The following is a 13,793-nucleotide window of genomic DNA, read 5'->3' as shown; positions in this document are numbered from 1 at the left end:
GTCTGGTTGAGAGCACTGAAAGAATGGTGCTAAAAGCCTCTTTTCAGACACTTCAGGGGCATTCTTTTGTTTGAATTTACTTCCCCTTTCCCAGCCGGTCCCTGGCACCAAACACAGCCTTACAGATCGCCTCAGACTGGCAGGCGGGATGAAGTAAGCAGGGGCCATGCCAAGTTCCTCTTCCAGGCTCTGCTCACCCAGGCCCTGCTCGCTACCCTCTCTCCACATAGACAGGGCGGCCTGGCTGCTCTCAGAAACAGAACCTGGTACACATGCCAAGTGGCTCCTGGGGACAGTTACAGCACAGCCCGTCCCCACTTTGATTTTTACCTAGACTGTGTCAGAGCGGAACACTTTGCAACTTACCACCTTTTCTCTTTACTTAATATTAGAAGCTCTGTCTGACTCTGCAACTGATTCCTGGAAGGGAGTTCCAAATGAAGACACATTTCCGTAAGCCAATGACACCCAAAATTACTTCATAGGACAAACCATTTACTGTCTCCGACTGGATTTCAGAGATCACTCATGTGAGTGCTACAGTTTTCTAAAACACACAAAAGCATGTGAAAATGTAAAGACATGAACTCCAGTGGTATTTCCCAATTGCAGGTCATGGATTTTTAGGCAGTACAACTTCGAATCAGCTCAGCTGCATGGTTTAGAACACTGGTTCTCAACTGGGACAATTTTGCCCCCCAAGGGCCATTTGGCAATGTCTGGAGACATCGCTGGTTGTCACAACTGGGTGAGGAGTGCTACTGGCACCTGGTGGGTAGAGGCCAGGGATCCTGTTAACCATCCTGCAGTGTACAAGACAGGCTTCCCTGCAAAGACTTCCTGGTCCTAAATGTCAATAGTGCTGAAGCCGAGAAACCCGGGTTAAAGGAAAGCACGGGGCCTTTGAAGTCAGATATCCTGGATTTGAATCCTACCTTCGTCTTCAACCTAACCTATCCAAGCTTTGATTCCCCTTCTTTAAACTTGAAATTATCCTACTTGCCTTACTGACCAGTTGGGAGGATCAAACGAGATCAGAACCTGTAAAGAGCCACTGCTTAGTATTCATTGGGTATTCAGTAAAAGAGCAGATTTCTTCCCTTTCATTCCTTGCCTTCCTTGCCCCTCCCTCCTTTGAGACCCCCAAGTCGCCTCTCCTTCACTGCTGAGTCAGCTGTCGCAGGAAATGCCTGCTGTGCTTCCCCTGTGAGCACTGACCGTCTGGTCTGATGGGCTGGCTACCACCCAGCCCTGATTCTCCCATCACAGGTGTGATGACAAATACAGAGCACCCCAAGCCCTGGCCACACAGTGTTTCAGAGGAGGGACCCCAGCCCAAATCTGACCAATCATCGTCATCCAAGGACTGGAACCAGAGCTTTCAGGAAATACACATCCTCTTTTTTCTCTGAGATTGATCAGAAATTGTGAGAGCAAAATAAATCTGGAGTTGAGCTGCCCAGAGCTAGCTATCTTTGCTACAAGCAGAAAAGAATTAAATCAAGAATGAATCAATGTAGGGGACTTCCCTGGTGGCGCAGTTGTTAAGACTCCACACTCCCAGTGCAGGGGGCCTGGGTTCGATCTCTGTTCTGGGAACTAGATCCCACATGCATGCCACAACTAAGGAGCCCACCTGCCGCAACTAAGACCCAACACAACAAAATAAATAAATATTAAAAATAAAAAATCTCCCTCTGCCTTCCTCCAAAAAAAAAAAAAAGAATCAAAGTGTAGAAATTAGAGACAATAGAAGGCAGGGAGAAGGCAAGATGGGGTTCCAGTGATAAACTTTCAGTGACCTTGTAGCTTACATTAGTTTGAGTTAGGTTTCTGTCACTTGCAACTTAGAGGTTTCTGACTAATAGAACTGAGTAGGGGTTAGAAAACACAGGATGTCAGGATACCAACCAACCCACAAATATCTACTGGGTGCCATGCCAGGCTCTGAGAATGTCAAAAGGTATAGTTCCTGCCCTCAAGATGTTTCTATTATAGTTGGGTAGACAAATACACAGCAAAAGGTTAGCATTACAAGGTTGTGTAAATGCTAAGAGAATCAGAGCCATATGGCTGGTAAATCAGGAGAGGGGACATTTTTCTGCATTGGAAAGAACAGGGACCATTTTTATGATTTAGCTGGCACTGTTCCCTAACTGCCTGAGCTAAGAAGCTGCCCTTTCATTACCCCAGTACACTTATGTTCAGAACTGGGGAGCACCTTATACCTCCAAGGGGCTCAGCTCTTGCTGAGCTGTCACCACCCCTAGTCTGGTGCCAAGACCTCTCTTTATTGGCCCCTGGGTACTGTCCACTACTCTCATTTATCAGCTCCCAACATACACCCCCCTCTCCATAACCTCTCCTCTGCATTATTAATACCCCCGGGATGCTCTGTATTTCCTTGCCCCACGCACAAGCCCCTGTTCCTCCCCTCTTTATCAAACCCTTCCACTGTGGTTTCTGAAGCTCCTACATCGAGATCAGCAAATGCTCACATTTCATTTTGTCTCCGAAAGTTCCTTCCACCCCTTTTCTATATTGAGACTCAGCTGTCCACTGAGCACAACCGCATGAGAATCTTTATCTTCTCATTCCCCTCACATCTCATTGTCAGAAGGTAACCTTATTCCCAATGCCACTTCTAGGCAGTTACTGCTCTGGCCTCCAGCCAAGATCCCTGCTCCTTTGAGGACAAGGCCTTCTCACCCTGCCACCTCCTCCCCTTTACTCTCATCTACACATCTGGCTCACAGTATCCTTCTTCGCCCAATTATTGCCATCTTTCCTGGTGAGTTCAACACCCATGTGTAATTTTCATCCAACATCCTCTGTTTTCATCCCCTGGTGCAGTTGCCACATTGCCCAACTCCAGGGGCGTAATGAACATTGTAGCCTATGGGAATGGTGTCCCCTGGAGTTGTTAACTGCACACTCTGCACAGCCCTATGCAGCATCCCAGTGTCTTCCTATCATTTCCAGTCACCTTCTCTTCTCCCCAGCTCAGCCAGCACCTCCCTCAATCACACCTTGAACTCTGCGTTACTACAAATTATTAATTCAAACATTCCAATCCTTTCAAGTTACTTGCTCAACTATCCCCACAATAACAGTCCTTCCCTATGGAAGACTGGAGAATATCTTTCCACCTTCTGTCAATTCTCTCTGCTTTCATTTCTTTCTTAGTTTATCCTGGAATTCATAGTCTATCATTATAATTAATCCCTGGTAAATTCTCCCAGTCCTTTGCTGCCTCCATTCCATTCAACCTGGCTGGCAGAACCCCAGCCCTGAATCAACCAAATCACCCACCATCTCTAACCATGTGCATCCTGGAAGCAGTACTTCCTGAGAAAATCACAAAACAGAAGAGGTAGGTATCACACAAGTCATGACACGTCCCTCTCCCTCATTGGCCACATCCCCTAAATCACCAAGTCCTGTTGAGTCTTCCTTCTTAGTACCCCTTGGGTACACACTCTTCTAACTCAATGCCCCTACTGAAATCTACACAGCGTCAGCACCCAAACAGACCACTGAAATAGTACACAGTGAGGTTTTTTTAAAACATAAATATCATGTCATTCCTTTGTCACTGCCTGAACCTCCTCAATGATATACACTTGTTATTAGAATAAAATCAGATATTCTTATCACGGCCTACACAGCATTGTATGACCTGACTCTGCTTGTGTATCTACTCAGATCTCGTGCTCCCCTCTCTCTGTGTAGTCCTTTAAACCAGCCACATTGACTTTCTTTCTGTTCCTCAAATTTGCTCCTTTTAACCCCCAAGCCTTCCCTCAAGCTGTTCCCTCTGTCTACACGGGAACAAAGCCATGAATCCCCAGAATGATGTTGGAGAGTGATTCCAAGATGGCACCTGGGCAGCTGGCCTGGAGAGCAGCCGGTCCAGATTAGAGCATGTCAGAAATATTTTTCGGAGACTTCCATTAGTTGGATGTTGGTCATTCTCAGTACTTCTCTCATTTTCTTTCTTTTTCTCCTCTCTTTTCTATTTCCTTGTCTTTTTCTTCTATCTTCTGGAAGATTTCCTCAAATTTACCATTCTAGTGAAGTTTTTATTTCTGCTATAATATTTTTATTTCTAAAACCATTTTCTGGTTTTCTAGATGTTCCTTTATATAGTAGCCTGTTCTCATTTCATGGTCGTGTAAAAGAATGTTGAATGGCCATTATGGAATAATCTTTCTCTGTCACTCTGGCAGGGTCACCATCTTATTCATTTGGGAGTATACAATACATAACACAGGGCCTGGACAAATGTCAGTTAAATTATTGAATATCCATGTGTAGATGAACTGAAAGAACAGCAGAATAAAAAGAGAGAGATCCAAGCTTAATTATTTACCAGCTGTGAGGATCTTAAGCAAGTCATTTTTTCCTCTTCAAGTCACAGTTTCTTCATCAATGAAATGGAGATACTATACTCTGCCCTGGCTAACTCCCAGGTTACTGTAAACGTAAGTGAGGTCCTCGAATCAACAATTAGGCAAAAATATCAAGGAAATTACCCTTGGGAAAACTCTTAAAACATTCACTGAGCATATCTACATGGTCTTATGTATATAGATCTGAACAGTTATTCTTTGCACACTAAGAGTTGAAAAACAGCTAAATTTAAGAAAATAAAAGCAAAGTTTATATGTAGATGAAGGCATGAGATTTCATGAGTATTTATAGTAATCTGCTTTTTAGATACTATCAAATCTCTAGGTCAGGTTTTCTCATTTCTATTGACATTTGGGACCAGATAATGCTTTGTTGTGGGGTACTGTCCTGTGCATTGTAGAACATTTAGCAGCAACCTGACCTCTGCCCACTAGATGCCCATAGAAACCTCCCTTTCTTCCCCCTCACCCGTCCCCACAGTTGTGACAACCAAAACTGTTTCCAGACATTGCCAAACGTCCCCCAGGAGGGTACAAAATCACCCCAACTAAGAATTGAGGACTGTTGCCCTAGGGTAAATGAGAATTAGGTTTCCTAAAGCTTTCCTGCTTGCCTGTGGTATTTACTCCATTCTTCCTTAAAATTAAGTCTCTGAAACTTTATTACATGTTAATGTATCTGTTTGCTGTTCTGATGATTAAATGACAAAATGTATGTAAAAACATCTAGCACAGGGCAAAGCACTTTGATCAGTATTTGCTGGCTTTGACATGGAAACAACCTAAATGTCCATCAACAGATGAATGGATAAAGAAAATGTGGTACATATATACAATGGAATACTACTCAGCCATAAAAAAGAATGAAATAATGCCATTTGCAGTAACATGGATGGAACTAGAGATTATCATAGTAAATGAAGTAAGTCAGACAGAGAAAGACAAATATATGCTATCACTTATATGTGGTATCTAAAATATGACACAGATGAACTTATCTACAAAACAGAAACAGACTCACAGACTTAAAGAACAGACTTGTGGTTGCCAAGAGGGAGGGGGTTGGGGGAGGGAAGGATTGGGAGTTTGAGGTTAGCAGATGCAAACTATTCTATATAGGATGGATAGATAAGAAGGTCCTACTGTATAGCACAGGGAACTATATTCATTATCCTGTGATAAACCTAATGGAAAAGAATAAGAAAAAGAATATATATGTGTATACAGATACAGATATATATGTCTCTGAATCACTTTGCTGTACAGCAGAAATGAACACAACATTGTAAATCAACTGTACTTCAATAAAAAAAATTTCTTTTTAATTTTTTTAAAATGAATATCTGCTGGCTGTGAATCTACACCTGGCTTGGTCAGACTCATGGGCACATAGCTTTTGAAAGCATAGAAAAGAACTTGCCCCCCACTTCCTGTCTTTCCAAGCTGGCACTTCCTGTCAGGGTCTCCATAGTGCCATGAAGCTACCTACTTCTCATGCCCTGCACCACAGGTCTCATCCTAGGAGGGGGGTAGGTTTAAAGTCGGCATATAAATCAAATGCACTTACCATGTGACTACACAGCATGTGAAAGAGTTTTGTAAATGTACTACTACTTGCAGCTTCCAAGTTCACAGCTACCTTCCCAGACCTCCTCAGCCCAGTGAGAAATCATCTCAAGAGCCTCAGATTTCCTAGCTCTGTCTTTGACTTTGTTCAGTAATTAATCTCTTTTAGAGATAATGTTCCTATATGTGTTTCATCATTTTTTCCTACTCTACTGTCATCTTACTTGGTATGACCTTACATCCAGGCTGAGATGCACCTAGATGAGGGTAGGGCCGTGGCTCATGTGTCTCTTTATCACCAACTGTGCCTCCAGAGATGCTGGCAGAGATGCTCGAAAACATTTTAGTGATTTGCAGTGCTTTTAAATATGTCTGCAAATTCTTTGACACCATCAAAAGTGGAGTGGAGGGCTTCCCTGGTGGCGCAGTGGTTGAGAGTCCACCTGCCAATGCAGGGGACACGGGTTCGTGCTCCGGTCTGGGAAGATCCCACATGCTGTGGAGTGGCTGGGCCCATGAGCCATGGCTGCTGAGCCTGCGCATCCGGAGCCTGTGCTCCACAACGGGAGAGGCCACAACAGTGAGAGCCCCGCGTATCGCAAAAAAAAAAAAAAAAAAAAAAGTGAAGTGGAATTCCACCGCCTTTGGATGTGGGCCAGCTTAGCAACTCGCATCTAATAAACAGAAGGCAGTGGAAGTGATGCAGCATATCTTCCAAGACAGGGTCACAAATGGTGATATAGCTTCTCCCTGGCACTCCCTCTCTCTCTTTTTAAATTTTATTTTATTGTGATAAGAACACAACATGAGATCTACCCTCTTAACAAAAGTTTAAGTGTACAGTGTAGTATTGTTGACCATAGCCTAGCTCTCTCTTAGAATGTAGACCTTGGGATGCTGAGCTGACATATAAGAAGGCTGGCTACTCTGAAGCCACCAAGCTGGAGGGGACACATGGAAACAGAAAGATGCCCAAGGAACTCCAACTGTGCTAGCCCCCGCTGTTTTAATCTTCCCAGGATTAATCCCCAGATATCGGAGGGAATGACCTTCAGATGATTCTAACCCCAGCCTTCAAACTACCCCAGTTGACTTCCCAAAAGTCCCCATTGCCCAAATTCATAAGCAAAATAAATATTATTGTTTCAAGCCACTGAAGTTTGGGTGGTTCGTCATGCAGCATTAGATAACAGGAAGAGATTTGGATCCACAGGCAAGGAGCTATGGAATACCCTACCAAAAATATTCCCCAGTTTTAATACATCCCCGAAGCTGCAGGGTGAACGGTTAAGGTCACTCTAATTGCACCATTTCACTTTGCTGGTTCCCTCCCTGAGCTTTAGAAAGAAGTGGTGCTACTTTGATGACAAAGACCGTCCAGAAAATCACTGGGTTAACGTATTACTAACCTCCACGTTCCACATCTAGGGGAGTTTATATTTTTACTTTCCAATCTACACTGTTTTGCTAGATGTTTTCAACTAATGGTTTCAATGCTATTAAATGATGAAATGTAGCTTTTTGCTAGGCAGAAGTGGAATATTTGTCCTTTACTCCTTACCAATTGAACTTCAGAGATAATCTCTTTAAAGTCTTCTAAGGAATTCAGCACAGCAACCAGACTCATTTTTGTTTAAAATTATAGGTGCCCAAACGCAGAGGCCATTGTCCGCTTTGAGTCCCACTAGGATGGAAATGGCTTCCTGGACTGGGAAGTCTCTCCCATCAGCCCTGATACGCTCAGTGGATCCCTTTGCCTTCTTCTGGCTGCATTTCTTTCCTAGTTTGGTCTTTAAAAATCAACTTCTTTGACCTTCACAAACAACTTACCAGGAACTGAACAAAGACAACTTAAAAACGTAAACTAATGTCAGATGTTAGATCGTTGAAAAAATCCAGGAAAATTGGAATATTGCATTTTAACCAGTTGGCAGGTAGTCCATGATCGTGATGAATTTCTTACTCTGGTTGACACATTTTCAAATGTTAATGTCCTCTTGAGGAATAAACTTTGTTCTAATGATTGAAGTAATGGCTTCAAAGGTGAGCATTCCACTTATTATGGTTTCAAACCTTGGCACTGTGCACCGAGAGGTGTTAGGTTATGTGCTCGACAGAGAAATAATTACGACCACATAATGAAAAGGAAAAGGCTTTGAGAGAGGGATTATGGCGGGGACCTGGGTCATGGGGGAAAGAGACTCCATCAGCAGGATGAAACGGCCCTTAATCAAGTGCAACGTGATGTCAAAGACACAATATCAAGTTTCCTCGAAACTGTGCAATTCACGCCCACCAGGGCTCCAGTTTGTGGATGCATTTTCTTCCTCTAACCTGAAAGGGGAGAGAGTCCGAGAGATTTTTTTTCTATCAAAACTCAACTTTCTTTCCACTTAATGCTGAGTCAAAAAAGGCAGGAAACTCGAGAGTAACAGGGTGAGTTTCCAGTTTTTTCATCTCTCCAGGAGGAATGCAGGGCAGAGAACCTCCTGGTGACCAAACACACTTCCAGCTCCGGGCCGACTGGTAGAATTCATTTGAGAACAAATAAAGAGCAACTGTCAGCAACAGGAGAGAAGAATGGGAAATATTATCCGGAAAGGAATTATTGGTCTCCTATGGCACTGCTTCTTTCCTTGAAGCCATGGCCGATAAAAGCTTCTCATTCTCTTAAATCCATCCTGAGCTACCTTCCAAGGAAAACTTGCAAAGTGCTTCAGCACAGAAATTCCATCACACATGGAGTCCATGGTTAGCTGGACCTTTAATACTGAAGCCAATACAGAGACTCTCCTCACTTTTCCTGAGAGAAATATATTGTGAATCATACAGGTGCAAAAATTCAGCTGAGGGACACTAAGAAGGAAAGTGATGGAAAACAGGTTACCGCCCCCCCAACTTTGTCTTGTCCTGAGCAAAGGCAGCCCTCCAACAGGCAGTATGCCTCAGTCTTCTATGCTATGCGACAAATCACCACACACTTAGTGGCTTCAAACCACACCCATTTATTATCTGTCAGTTCCATGGGTCAGGAGCCTGGGCATGGCTTAGCTAGGTTCTCTGCCCAGGATCTCACAAGGTTGCATTTTCATCTGGACCTCAGGGTTCCTGTCCAAGCTCACTGGTTGTTGGCAGAATTCAGCCCCCTGCATTTGTAGAACTGAGGCTCTCAGCTTCTAAAGACCTGCTAGTCCTGCTGCATGGCCCTCTGATAACATGGTAGTTTGCTTGTTCAAGGCTAAATGAATCTACTCAGGTTACCATAACAAAATACCACAGACTGGGTGGCTTAAACAACAGAAAGTTATTTTCTCACAGTGCTGGAGGTCCGAGATCAGGGTGTCAGCATGGTCGAGTTCTGGTGAGAGCTCTCCAGCTGGGTTGCAGACAGCCACCTCCTCACTGTGGGCTCACGTGACCTTTGCACATGCATGTGCTCGGGGTGGGGAGGCGGGGAGGGAGAGACACAGAGAGAAAGCTCTCTGGTGCCTCTACTTATAAGGGCACTAATCTCATCATGAGGGCCCCACCCTCACAACCTCATCTAACCCTAATGACCTCCCAAAGACCCTCGCTCTAAAACCATCATATTAAGGGTCAAGGCTTCAACATACGACTGGGGAGAGGGGTGGGGCACAAGCATTCAGTCCATAACAAAGGCCAACAGGAGAGTATCTCTAACCTCTTCCATCTCTGACCTCCAGACCTCCTTTTAAAGTGTTCGCCTGATTAGGTCAGGCCCACCCAGGATCATCTCCCCTTTGATAATGTAAAGTCAGCTGATTAAGGGCCTTAATTAAATCTACAAAATCCATTCACCTTTGCCATATGACATTAACCACAGGAGTGAAATCTCATCATGTTCACACACTCAATTGGGGGCAGGGGGAGAGGGATTATACAGGCTGTGTACTCCAGGAGGTGGGTATTTTGAGAGCCGTCTCAGAACTCTGCTTACCATGCCCTACCATTGACCCTGTGCTGTCCTTTCTCCCATAACCCTTTACCCCTCAGGGCTCTCATCTGTCACTCTCACTACCACACACACACATGCATGCACATTCACTACTTTTCAGAGGTACCTACAAATTAGCTGCAGGCATTTGGCCATTACCAATGGCCTCCCCATGTCCTCCTTTCCTGTGCCCAGATGCATCTTGACCTAAAAGTGCTAACCAGGACTTCCCTGGTGGTCCAGTGGTTAAGACTCCACACTCCCAGTTCCAGGGGCCTGGGTTCAATCCCTGGTCAGGGAACTAGATCCCGCATGCCGCAACTAAAAGATCCCCATGCCACAACTAAAGATCCCGAATGGCGCAACTAAAAGATCCCACATGTGGCAACGAAGATCCCACGTGCCACAACTAAGACCCGGCACAGCCAAATAAATAAATAGATATTTTAAAAAATGCTATAAAACATAAATAAATAAAAGGGCTAGCCTATTGGAGCATAGAGGGAGGCTCTGAGAAAGGAATTTTTTTCTTTTTACCAACTGACCTAAGTCTTTTCTCTAAAGACATTTACCAAGCATTATTAGTTACAGTGACAAGTAGCTCTGAGTTTTTAAAGGGCCTACCAAGAAGGTTTGAGATCAAGAAAAAACAAGTTCATCATCTCCAAAATATGAAACTCAGTATAATTTAATTAAATGCTTATAAAACATTTTATCAGAATGAAAAACATACTGTTATATGTAAATTTATTTAATGGGGATGTGAGAATATTATAATATGTTCGCTATGATGAAGCACGGGACTCCAAAAAGAAGGGTATCAAGGATTTGTGAAGGATGCAAACAACTTAGTGAGACCCATTTACCCACTGGTACTAGAACGTTTAGGTGGTGTTAGAGAAGGAAAATGTCAAAATGACACTTACTTTACCATCCTTTCTACTTTTAAGGTAGGTATTCTGGCTGTCAAGCTTACTTGATTCTATTTCCTTATGAATTAGAAAAAAAAATAGACATTTATTTTTATTTCACATATTGGGAAAGAATCATAAAGTACTTACCTAAGGCCACGGTAGAATTATGTCAAAGAGCATGGTCTAGAGGACTTCCCTGGTGGTCCAGTGGTTAAGACTTCACCTTCCAATGAAGGGGGCGCAGGTTTGATCCCTGGTCCGGGCGCTAAGATCCCACTTGCCTTGTGGCCAAAAAACCAAAGCCTAAAACAGAAGCAACATTGTAACAAATTCAATAAAGACTTTTAAAATGGTCCACATTAAAAAAAAAAAAAAAGAACACGGGTCTACCCCTAAACTATAGAATCACAGATTCTGAGCTTTGAACCACTGACAGCCATCACCTGACAGATGCAAAGAAAATGTGATCCTCCCAGCACCACACTCACCAGCGAGATCCCAGTGGAGACAGGAATCAGGGCTGGCTGACTCCTCACCCAGAGGTCTTTCCAACACAATGTGCTTTTTCCTTTCTCTCTTAATACTAGACTCATGTTCTTTCAGTCCATCATTATTTCTCAGACTAGACCTCACACATATGCAGGGGGATTTTCAGTTTTAACTCCTTTCTTCCCAAGTCTCACCTGGAATTCTGAGAATAAACCATAAGAAGAATCCTTGTATCTTGGTACTAGGATACCTCTCAGGGATCATCTAATCCATCCTCTTCTTCAGGCTGGATAACCCTTTCACAACATCCCTTCCATGAGGTCAACAGGCCTCTTCTTGAATACCTCCAGTGTTGGGGAGCTCACTACCAAAGACAAGGACAAGTCCATCCTGAGCAGCCTTAACTGCTGAGATGCTTGGTCTCCATCTAATTTCACATGTGGTCTTCCAGAGGTACATGGAAAAGTGTAAGTCATTTCAGAGGCCATGGTGTCTCCTACTTGAAGATGATTCACTTTCTTCAAATCACTTCTCCCAGAGTTTCTCAGTGTTGGTGTCATTAGCATTCGAGTGAGACTTCTTCCTCAAGTGGGCCTGTCCTGTGCATTGCGGGATATTTCGCACCACTAGTCCCCTGGGAACTAAATTCCAGTAGCTCACATACACTCACCATGAGACAACCTATTCACTGTGATCCCTCCCATATTTCCAAGAACCCTTGGGGAGGGCAAGGATACTGTCCCTGATTGAGAACCACTGTGAGTCTAGGTCAAGACTTCCCCCGAGCGCCCTCAACAATTGACTGTATTGCGCACGGCACAGTTATAGAGTGCTTCACCGCCCATGGAAGTCTCAAAGTGACCCATGATGGGAACTTTGTGTCACTGTCCTCAGGAACACAGGATTACAGGGAGGAAAGAGACAATTAATGCCAAGAATTTAACAGTGATTAGAAGACAACCTTTTCTCTTTGCCATAGTAAGGAATCTTCCATCTTGCACCATTCCACGTGTTCCCCACTTAAAAGACACCTCCCTGGTCTGCTACAGTGATTGGGAACCATATGTTGTCAGTTAAGTAATTTTACTGAAACTAGAAATCTAGATCACCTTGCTTCCCGCCCAAACAGCCATCTCTCAATTATTCTGCCAACAGAAATGCCTTGTAGTTCTTTAAAAATCTTTCACCTCTGGCCATTGTTTTCGTAGCTATTAACCAACTACGGTTGGACCTTTATGATTTTGATTTAAATTGCTTCAGTCAGAATGACTGTTAAGACAGAAAATAATTGAAATCCAAATTGCCCCTGAAATTGCTTTGAAATCAGAGCACAAACTGGCAAGAGCTCATGATGTCATCGAACGTTAGACTGCCACACAGACCCTCCAATATTTTGTTCACTCTTTCCCCAAATATTCTCGATTACACACATGACAGCTGCTGTATTTGGGGAAGCACCATGCAGTATGGTGGTAAAAGCATGGGCTTCTTGCTTTGAATCTTGGGTCTGCCACTTACTAGCTATGTGACCATAGGCAAGTTAACTTCTCCGTGCCTCAGTTTCCTGTAAAATGGAGACAATACTACTTACTTCCCAAGGTTGTTGGAAGGATTTGTCAATGAAAATAAGCAATAAACAATCAAGAATAAGAAATAGAAAAGAGTTTTATTTGAGTCAAACTGAGGGCTAGCCTGGATGCCCACTGCCCAGATTACTCAGAGGAACTGTCCCAGAGAAGCATGGTTTCCAGCACAGTTTTATACCTTGTCAGAGCAAAGAACATTAAAGTCAGGGATACATTTCTTCAAGGTTTCAAAAAAAAAATAAAAAAGAACAGACCAGAGCATGTACATAGCAAGTCAGCATGGCCTTGCACCTGCGGAGGGTGTCTTATCGTTAAAGGAGTACCAGCATTGGCATCCCAGGAAGACAGGCATTTAATCTTTATTTTTAACATGGACATTCTTTATTTTTGGTCAGTGTGTGCTTTTCTCTAATAATTAAAGCACATGTACAATGTGTGTTTGATAGGCCATAAACAGGCTATTTTAGTTAGTGTAAAATTCAGGTTAATTCATGGATAAGCCAGAATGACTTCCCTATATCTCAATATGTGAAAATTTCTTTTGTCAGTTTGAGTGAGCTGAGAATGAGCAAGCAGGCCCTGTGAACACTCCACCAGAACCATCAGAGCATTCACATGGTTTCTTGGGCTTTTTCCCTTCATCTTCTTTCTAACTCTCATCAGAAAACTGTTTGAAGGCTACCAAGGCTGCTCTGTGATGTGACACAAAAAGCCAGAAGCACCTGGGAGTTCACAGCCCCCAGCACCACCATCACCCCACTGAGGTGGCCCTGAGCCCGCAGTGGACCGGGGTTGGTATATGAAAGCCCAGTTCCCTTGCCATCAGTGAGGACAAACTCCACAATGTAACTTACACTCCAGAGCCCCCTAC

At 43.6% G+C, this 13,793-nt stretch overlaps 1 protein-coding gene across 2 annotated transcripts in view; it reads right to left on the bottom strand.

Annotated features, from left to right (window-relative positions):
• C1D (C1D nuclear receptor corepressor) overlaps positions 1 to 13,793 on the bottom strand; it is a 69,533-nt gene that overhangs the window by 14,914 nt on the left and 40,826 nt on the right. For both annotated transcript variants that reach the window (XM_060026471.2, XM_060026472.2), the window contains exon 7: positions 10,995 to 11,150. The gene's annotated coding sequence lies outside the window, so the exon portion shown is untranslated. The remainder of the gene's footprint in view (positions 1 to 10,994; positions 11,151 to 13,793) is intronic.

Source organism: Delphinus delphis, chromosome 12 (genome assembly GCF_949987515.2).
Source record: "Delphinus delphis chromosome 12, mDelDel1.2, whole genome shotgun sequence".
Classification (NCBI taxonomy): domain Eukaryota; kingdom Metazoa; phylum Chordata; class Mammalia; order Artiodactyla; family Delphinidae; genus Delphinus; species Delphinus delphis.
This window is presented reverse-complemented; position numbering and strand designations above follow the sequence as displayed.